At 44.1% G+C, this 9,543-nt stretch overlaps 2 non-coding genes across 2 annotated transcripts; both read left to right on the top strand.

The window, feature by feature from the left end:
- Nucleotides 1–5,952: 5,952 nt before the first annotated feature.
- LOC134981516 (U1 spliceosomal RNA) lies at nucleotides 5,953–6,115 on the top strand. Its single transcript, XR_010190660.1, has one exon. It is a non-coding gene; the product is annotated as a U1 spliceosomal RNA (small nuclear RNA).
- Nucleotides 6,116–6,794: 679 nt separating this feature from the next.
- On the top strand, nucleotides 6,795–6,958 carry LOC134981504 (U1 spliceosomal RNA). Its single transcript, XR_010190651.1, has one exon. It is a non-coding gene; the product is annotated as a U1 spliceosomal RNA (small nuclear RNA).
- Nucleotides 6,959–9,543: the final 2,585 nt, after the last annotated feature.

The following is a 9,543-nucleotide window of genomic DNA, read 5'->3' as shown; positions in this document are numbered from 1 at the left end:
TAAGAAGCAATCAGATAAAACACATCACATAAACACCTGGAGGGCAGTTCTGTAGCATGGTTTTCTATGGCCTAACGAGTACAGTGTCTGCCTGCAATGCATGCATTCCTGGGTTCGATACAGTGCGGCGTGCAATTATTATATTATTTTAATGTATTTATTTATTCTTTTTTAATACAATAAAGTTATTTGGTGTGTTGCTACTTCTCTTTATATAAAAAAAGTCCACTTCTACAAAATACAATGCCATGCTGCCGCTCTGTTCACTCAATTCATTTTGTCGTTATGTTGTGTACAAAATCCCGAATAGCGATAGCATAAGCAGCATTAATATTTCAGACAGCATTTCCAGTTCAGTTGCTTCAAATTTGCAGAAATATTTAATGCACAGAGCCACTGGGTCCCTATCTCATTAATATGACTCCCAGATGGTCCCCATTGCTTTTCTGACACTGTTAGTGGATTCAATCCATTTATTTTTTCTTTAAAAAGTAATCAGATAAAACACATCACATATACACCCGGAGGGCCTGTCTGTACCATGGTAGGCTGTGGCCTAATGTGTACAATGTCTGCCTGCAATGCATGCATTCATTATTTTATTTAAATTTATTTATTCTTTTTTAATAAAATAAAGTTATTTGCTGTGTTGCTACTTCTCTTTATATAAAAAAAGAAACCAACAGCTCATCTACAGCCACACCTCACTGGATATGCCCAATCTTATCTGATCCAGCCAACTTTGTCCCACTGCTTGGATGATATCACCGTATGCAAATCCATCTGCTGCAGGCCTTCCCCCAGGAATGCTTACACTAGTTGTTGCATTTGGTTTGATGTTTGGGGGTGCTTCAGTATTAGGCATCCTTCCGCCCTCCCACGTCCGGCTGAAGAGATGTGGCCTCCATGCAGTTGTTGTCCCCAGACAAGAGTTCCCTTGTATAGAGAGAAATATATAACAAGTATATAATGGACAGGCGCAGAAATGGGTGGTTCCTCCTAGCTGCTGTAAGTTGGAGATGGTCGGTCTCCGTGAAATGTGTACAAAGGGATGAGATAACAGCGCTAACACAACCGATACTGAATATGCAAATTTATTAATTTAAAATAAACTGGTGATCTAAAATTACATATAAAATCAAAAAATATAATTGCTCATAGACCAATTAATGGATGTAAACTGCATGCATCAATAAATGACCTTATTAAAACAGTCTATAGTCCGTAGACGTGGTGACTGATATTATGCCAGGTGCAATAGTCAATTACCCATCAAGTGTTCCAATGCGTGGATCCTGATCCAGGTCTTTATTTGTGGAATGGATTCTGGTTCACAGTTCTTTCAGATTGACACTCTCATGTCCAATTCGCTGTGTTCCTTGAAGAATGAATCCTGTAGAATGTGTTTGAAAGACCAAAGCTGGGATCGGGGTCCTGGTTCACCAATTGCATACAGATGGTAATGTCCTGGATTTAGGTCCAATGAAACTCAGTTTGATGCCATCCAATGATCAAGAGCAGTGTTCCCTGACGCGTTTCGCCGCTCCTGGCAGCTTTCTCAGAGGGTAATAATGTTAAAATGTGACCCCTTTTTATAGGGGAAGTGATATCATCAATTAATTAGCATACCATATCAATTAAGTTCAAAATTTAAAATATCAAATGTTCGATTAGCAGAAACAGCAGAAAATACAGACCCATAAAACTACATATGTAAACATTCTTAAAATTATTCATATGTCCCTTAGAAAAGATAATATTTTAACTTGAATTAATTTTCATTTCTGGTCACGTGATCGTTATGCCGATCACGTGACGCTGCTCACGACAACTTCCTGTCTATCTTTCTGTTTTATACGAGCAGCCGTCTATCACTCCACAGCTCCCGCCTCGCTGAGCTCAGGCCGGTTCTCAAACCGGAAGTGCGTCACTCCCGCAAGTCTAGTGACCTCACTTCCTGTTAGGCCGGTTGCTGGGTGACAGAGCAGGAACCGGACATCTATTGCGGAAGCCCGTGGTTACATGCATCGTTTCCGGAAATGATCCGTTACTATGGCAACTTGCCGATGTGTCTAAATGTTATTTTCTTAATTCTCAGTAAAACATTTGTTCCATACATTGAAAATGTCCCGTTTTATCGAGTCACCAATCCACGGGCCTCACAGATTGGAAACATTCAAAATTACTTTAAATAAAATATTAATAATAATAATAATAATCATTTGATTAATATAGCACAAAATATGTTTTAAACAGATCAAAAGGGAGAATCTTTACTAAAGCAAATAAACATGTATATATATATATATATATGAAAAAGAGGATGAAGATTAGAATGAGAATTAAATATCTACTCATTTATATCTACTCATTTATATTTATGAACAGGTGAAACAAGGGAGGGCTTAGAGATAATATTAGAATAAAAGAAATATATAAAATAAAATAAAATAAAATAACAGTAGGGATATTCATTCCAACTAATTACCAGATTCAAAAGGACTCATAGATCTCCCTTAAATTCAATCTTTAATTTCATTATAAAAGGGGCATTAATACAACCACTAGTGGTATAATCTATTTATTCCAGATATTCATTCCACCATATCATCACAGTTCTAATAAAAAACTTAGTCAAGAATCGTGTTGAGTTCTAAGGCCTCATTCAGACCTTGTGGGTGCAGTGTGTTTAATTTGAAGGTCCAATAGATTTCTTGCTTACAGAGCCTCGCAAATCTATCGCCACCTCTTTTCGTTAATGGAATATGTTCCAGTCCAATAAGTTTTAATGAAACTGGATTGCCCTCGTGATGTTTAATGAAATGCCTAGGGACACTATGGTTGGTTACTTTATTAATTACATTCCTCCTATGCTCCATAAATCTTACTTTTAGAGGTCGAGTGGTTCTTCCCACATATTTCAGGTTACAGCCACATATCAGTAGATAAATGACCCAACTAGAATCACAATTAATGAAACTTGAAATAGTGTGATCTTTTTGAACCCATTCTTGTGGTAACTTTAAAGTTTTATTAATTGTGTGTTGACAGGTGGTGCATCTCGTTTTGCCACATTTGAAAAATCCCTTTTGTTTAATTGGTAACCAGGACTGACCTTCAGTTCCCTCTTCATGTTTTTTTATTGTTCTCAAGACACTGGGGGCAAGTAAAGTTTTAAGAGATTTATTTTTCTTAAATATGAATTTTGGGTCACTGGGGATACAATCTTTTAAAAACGTATCATATCTTAAAACATTATAGTTCCTCTTGATGATGCGTTTGATCTCCCCTGATTGATTATTGAAAGTAGAGATGAATGATAAGTCCCTCTCGTTGTTGACGGATTCTTGTTTTGACTTTGGTCTTAACATTTCATTTCTATCCATTACCAAAACTTCGTCGTAGGCTTTCTTCAATAGTGATTCGGGGTAACCCCGAGCCCTAAAGGTTTCCCACATGACTGTTGCTTGTGACTCGAAGATGCTTACTGACGAACAGTTGCGTCTAATACGCATGAACTGTCCTTTTGGGATGTTCAATTTCCAAGGCAAGTAGTGGGAACTATTGAAATGCAAATAGGTCCCACTTCCTACCTCCTTAGTGTAATTGGAGGTCTGAATGCAATCTCCATTTATTTCTAAGGTCACATCAAGGAAGGTAATTTTGGATGGATGATAAGTGTGGGTGAACTGTAAATTAAACGTGTTAGTGTTGAGATAAGAAACAAAATTCTGAACTGTGATAGGGTCCCCATCCCAAATGAAAAATAAATCGTCAATGTAGCGGCCATAGAGGACCAGGTTCTCCGAGAACTCTCCCCCCCACACCAGCAGGTCTTCGACCTTGCCCATGTAGAGGTTCGTGTAACTCGGCGCGAACCTGGTCCCCATGGCCGTCCCCATGACTTGTAAGAAAAAAGTGTCCGAAAAAAGAAAAAAATTGTGCTGAAGAATGAATGAGATAGAGTCCAACAGAAAGTTCCTATGTCTCTCCGTGAGGTCGTCATCTAAATTTAGCCTTTCTCTTATTGCCTGCAGACCCAAAGTATGCGGGATATTAGTATACAGGCTTTGCACATCTAATGTCAAGAAGGCATAGGTTGATTTCCACTTAATGTTTTGAATCAGCTGTAAAAAATGTGTTGTATCACGAATATGAGACCTCAACGAAGAGACACGGGGCTGAAGGAAACTATCTACATACGCTGAAAGATTAGAAGATAAGGAATTAATACCAGAAATTATGGGACGTCCCGGGGGTGATGTGATGGACTTGTGGATCTTGGGTAGGTGATAGTAAATGGGGGTGACTGGAAACAAAGGAAACAGAAAACGGAATTCTTCTCTTGATATGACCCCATCATGACATGCCTCTGACAGCAGGTGTTCCAACTCAATGGCAAATTCGGCGGAGGGGTTCTTAGTCAGTTTCTGATAAAACAATTGATTCTCCAGCTGTCTATTAGCTTCTCTTAGGTAGTCACATCTATTTTGGACAACTAGCCCCCCCCCCTTATCTGCCTGTTTGATCACTATCGATGTGTCTCTTGTTAATTTTTTCAGGGCAGTTCTCTCTCTTTTATTTAGGTTTCCATTTGGATGAGGTTTTTTATTTGGTCTCTCACATAGAGATCTAAAATTTTCAAGTGTTGTTCGATAAAAACACTCAATACTGCTGCTTTTTGAGGTGATGGGGAAGAAATCAGATTTTAATTTAAATGCTTTCCTGTTGATGTCAAAAATTTTATTTTGGGTAGACCTTATCTCGTTAGTGGCACCTTCCTGTTGTAATTCCTCTAGCAGTGATATTATGGGTTGATCTGTGTCATCCAACAAAACGGGTGTGAGGTTATCATCAATCCTATTAATTTTCTTTTGTGCGAAATATCTCTTTCTACATAACGTTCTTATGAACCTGTTAAGGTCCACAAATAAGTCAAAGAGATTAGGTTCTGTTGTGGGAGAATACTTCAATCCTTTTGCCAACAGGGAAATCTCACCTTCGCTTAAAGTTTTACTGGAGAGATTAAATATACCTGTTGGCCCTGCGTTAGGTTTTAGACCTTTTAACAATTTCTTACGTTTCTCCTTTTTCCCTCCTCTACACCCTCTGGACTTGAGCTTCTGTTTCTCTTGGGAGTCTGAGGTTGGTGGGGCTTGTTCTGATGATTTAAGCGACGGCTTTCTCCTAAAAAAGCTTCGCTAGAATGGTCCGTCTCCCGTCTAGTGTCTATCTTTGGGCGTGCTCCCAGTTGTCTATCTCCATTGGTGTATCTAGGGGAACGGTAGTTATTCTTTTTGTTGTCCCTACTGAATTCCCTATTTCTCTGATTCTTATTGTCCGAAAAGATTCTTTGTCTCATTTGGGGGCGTTTAGATGGATATGATTGATCCTCCCTATTTGTCCACCCCAATTGTCTAATGACTGAATTGGAAGAATTTGGTCTCTCTATTTGACCTATCTGTGTTTTTCTCTTATACGTTCTGACTTCCCCTAATGTGTACAATGTCTGCCTGCAATGCATGCATTCATTATTTTATTTAAATTTATTTATTCTTTTTTAATAAAATAAAGTTATTTGCTGTGTTGCTACTTCTCTTTATATAAAAAAAGAAACCAACAGCTCATCTACAGCCACACCTCACTGGATATGCCCAATCTTATCTGATCCAGCCAACTTTGTCCCACTGCTTGGATGATATCACCGTATGCAAATCCATCTGCTGCAGGCCTTCCCCCAGGAATGCTTACACTAGTTGTTGCATTTGGTTTGATGTTTGGGGGTGCTTCAGTATTAGGCATCCTTCCGCCCTCCCACGTCCGGCTGAAGAGATGTGGCCTCCATGCAGTTGTTGTCCCCAGACAAGAGTTCCCTTGTGCTGCCTCTGTTGAATCTCCTTCACTTGACAGGGGGTGCCTGAGCAGTGGCCCTCACCAGCCCTAGCCCAACTACTACTTACCTGCTAGGTGTGATATTATGGTCACAAAGGTGCTTCTTTCAGGGCAAGACTCACCCATTGCACTCTGGATGTACTGCTCCTGTGATTTCCCAAAATGTGGAAAACTTTATTGCATAATTTGTGAGAGTGAGGAACTGCATTTTTGCTTTACCATGGTTGTTTCTGGTATAAGTCAGATCTCTTTTTTTCGGGTCTCTTTTCTTGAGCCTTCTTTTTTTTTTTTTTTTAGCTTCTGCGCACTATACTTATTTCTCCTTCCGTCTACTTACTTTGTGCCTTCCAACACATTATGTGTGTGTGCAAACTACAGGTGGTGCTGCAGGGCTCACACCCTTTTACTTGTCTTGTAGAGCAACTCTGGAGCTGTTACTGGGTCCAGCTGCTGCAAGAAATCAGCTTGAATGCTTCAGGGGCTGGGGCATGGCCAACATGAGCCCCACACTGATGGTAGATGGGTGTATAAAGCGATCTAGGGGTCATCCAAGCGCAACCCCACAAAGGTCGCCGTGCCCTGCATGACCCTTTTCTCTTTTCATATGCAGACAAGGGTTGCAGCCAACTATGCCCACTGCTTGGATGACATCACCATATGCAAATCCATCTGCTGCAGGCCTTCCCCCAGGAATGCTTGCACTAGTTGTTGCATTTGGTTTGTTGTTTGGGGGTGCTTCAGTATTAGGCAGCCTTCTGCCCTACCACATTCGTCTGAAAATATGTGTTCTCCCTGCAGTTGTTGTCCCCAGATGAGAGTTCCCTTGTGCTGCCTCAGTTGAATCTCCTTTACTTGACAGAGGTGTGCCTGAGCAGCGGCCCTCCCCAGCCCTATCCCAAATCATACTTATTTTGCATAGGTGATACCATGGTCATGAAGATTGTTCTAACAGGGTGAGGTTCATTCATTGCATTCTGGGTGTGCTGACCCCTGTGATTTCCCCAAATGTGGGAAACTCGACTGCATAATTTGTGCTTTCCACTGGTTGGCTCTGGTCTCTCTCCACCCTAGTTTGCTGTCTGTTTCCACTTCTTTTTTCTTGAGCCACTCACTTCTATGCCCTTGCGCACTATCCTGACTTCTTCTCCCGTCTGCTTACTTTGTGCCTTCCAATGCGCAATGCGAACTACAGGTGGTGCTGCAGGGCCCACACCCTTTTATTTGCCTTACAGAGCAGCTCTGGAGCTGTTACAGTGCCCAGCTGCTGCAAGAAATCAGCTTGAATGCTTCAGGGGCTGGGGCATGGCCAACATGAGCCCCACACCGAAGGAGGGTGGGGGTGTTTAATGCGAACTAGGGTTCATCCAAGCGCCGCAAAAGGCCGCCATGTCCTGCATGACCCTTTTCTATTTTCATATGCAGATGAGGGTTCCAGCCACCTTTGGCCCACTGCTTGGATGACATCACCGTATGCAAATCCGTCTGCTGCAGACCTTCCCCCAGGAATGCTTGTACTAGTTGTTGCATATGGTTTGATGTTTGAGGGTGCTTCAGTATTAGGCAGCCTTCCGCCCTTCCATGTTCATCTGAAAAGATGTGGTCTCCCTGCAGTTGTTGTCCCCAGACAAGAGTTCCCTTTTGCTTCCTCAGTTGAATCTCCTTAACTGTTAGGAATATTTGTGTTTTGTTTTGCCTTGCATTACCTCATTCCTGCCTCTAGGGGTCTCACTTGTTGCCTCAGGTCTGAATGGCAGTTGCACACTGCCTCTGCAGGGTAATTACCTGATTGTGTGCACCTGGAGCCCAACACCCTGCTGCTATTTAACTCCAGCTCACAGGCACTTAGTTGCAGATCATTGCGGTTCCGTATGGAGTGAGACTGGGCTCTCTCCAGTAACCCTGTCCAGATTCTGCCTTATTTGCTTCTTGGAGACTTCCCTGCAGTTTGCTAAAACGCATGTGCCTTGCTTCTGGACTTCTTACCCTGCCAGTTCAACATCTACATTTCTGGACTATTATTTGCAGTTTGTTTCCATTCCTGCCTGATCACTTCATTTTTGGTATGTTATTTTTCCCCTGCTTGATTTAAACCCGGATTTCTTCATGTTTATTTTGCATCTATGTTTAACCTGAAATATTCCATTTATCGTGTTTTGTTCCATGTAATCAAGCATCCAGTTTATATTTATTTTTACCACCACTTTTTCCACAATAAACTTTACTTAATTTTCACCTGGCTTCAGCTGACATCTTTCCAAGCACGCACACACAGAGAACTCTAGAAATCGTTACAGAATGATCTGCCAAAATAAACGTGTGCAGGAGTTTTGTTTTGATTCAGCTGAATCTCATAAAATGGCTTCACTTCAGAAAGGTTCCCTGCCTCTCAAGTTTTTGCCGTTTTTGAGTTCTGCATTGCTGGTGGATTTCAGAGAGAAACTGGAGGGTATTCAAATCCTATCTTCAGAGATACTGTCTGCTCTGCCTGAAGATTCAGTAAGGTTACCTGCTCCCTTTAAGGAGACGCTGGAAAAAAGGGGAAAAGATCAGTCTGGTACTCTCAATTCTGGCTGCTGTTTTTCTAGCGTAAGCAAAGGCAAGTTTTGGAGTTTTCCACGACCCAGTCTCTCTGAGGAAGAAAGGAGACATAGAAGGGATAAGAAGCTCTGTTTTTATTGCGGCAGGTCGGGACATTTTATTCAGTTATGTCCTGCTCGCAAACATAAAAAGAGCTTTCCTCATTCTGCCATAGTGCCAAATTCTGCTCAGTTATGCCACTGTGGTGCTCAAATTTCGAAAGGAGGGGTGTCCGGCCAAGCGACCCCAGGAGGGGTGTCCGGCCAAGCGACCCCAGGAGGGGTGTCCGGCCAAGCGACCCCAGGAGGGGTGTCCGGCCAAGCGACCCCAGGAGGGGTGTCCGGCCAAGCGACCCCAGGAGGGGTGTCCGGCCCAGCGACTCCAGGAGGGGTGTCCGGCCCAGCGACTCCAGGAGGGGTGTCCGGCCCAGCGACTCCAGGAGGGGTGTCCGGCCCAGCGACCCCAGGAGGGGTGTCCGGCCCTGCGACCCCAGGAGGGGTGTCCGGCCCAGCGACCCCAGGAGGGGTGTCCGGCCCTGCGACCCCAGGAGGGGTGTCCGGCCCTGCGACCCCAGGAGGGGTGTCCGACCCTGCGACCCCAGGAGGGGTGTCCGGCCCTGCGACCCCAGGAGGGGTGTCCGGCCCTGCGACCCCAGGAGGGGTGTCCGGCCCTGCGACCCCAGGAGGGGTGTCCGGCCCTGCGACCCCAGGAGAGGTGTCCGGCCCTGCGACCCCAGGAGGGGTGTCCGGCCCTGCGACCCCAGGAGGGGTGTCCGGCCCTGCGACCCCAGGAGGGGTGTCCGGCCCTGCGACCCCAGGAGGGGTGTCGGTCCCTGCTGCCCTTGCCTTCGGGCATGAGGTCCCTGCTGCCCTTGCCTTCGGGCATGAGGTCCCTGCTGCCCTTGCCTTCGGGCATGAGGTCCCTGCTGCCCTTGCCTTAGGGCATGAGGTCCCTGCTGCCCTTGCCTTCGGGCATGAGGTCCCTGCTGCCCTTGCCTTCGGGCATGAGGTCCCTGCTGCCCTTGCCTCACGGCATGAGGTCCCTGCTGCCCTTGCCTCACGGCATGAGGTCCCT

The sequence above is a fragment of the Pseudophryne corroboree genome, chromosome 12 (assembly GCF_028390025.1).
Source record: "Pseudophryne corroboree isolate aPseCor3 chromosome 12, aPseCor3.hap2, whole genome shotgun sequence".
Taxonomy (NCBI): domain Eukaryota; kingdom Metazoa; phylum Chordata; class Amphibia; order Anura; family Myobatrachidae; genus Pseudophryne; species Pseudophryne corroboree.
The sequence above is the reverse complement of the archived record's forward strand: the minus strand, read 5'-3'. Positions and strand labels throughout refer to the sequence as shown.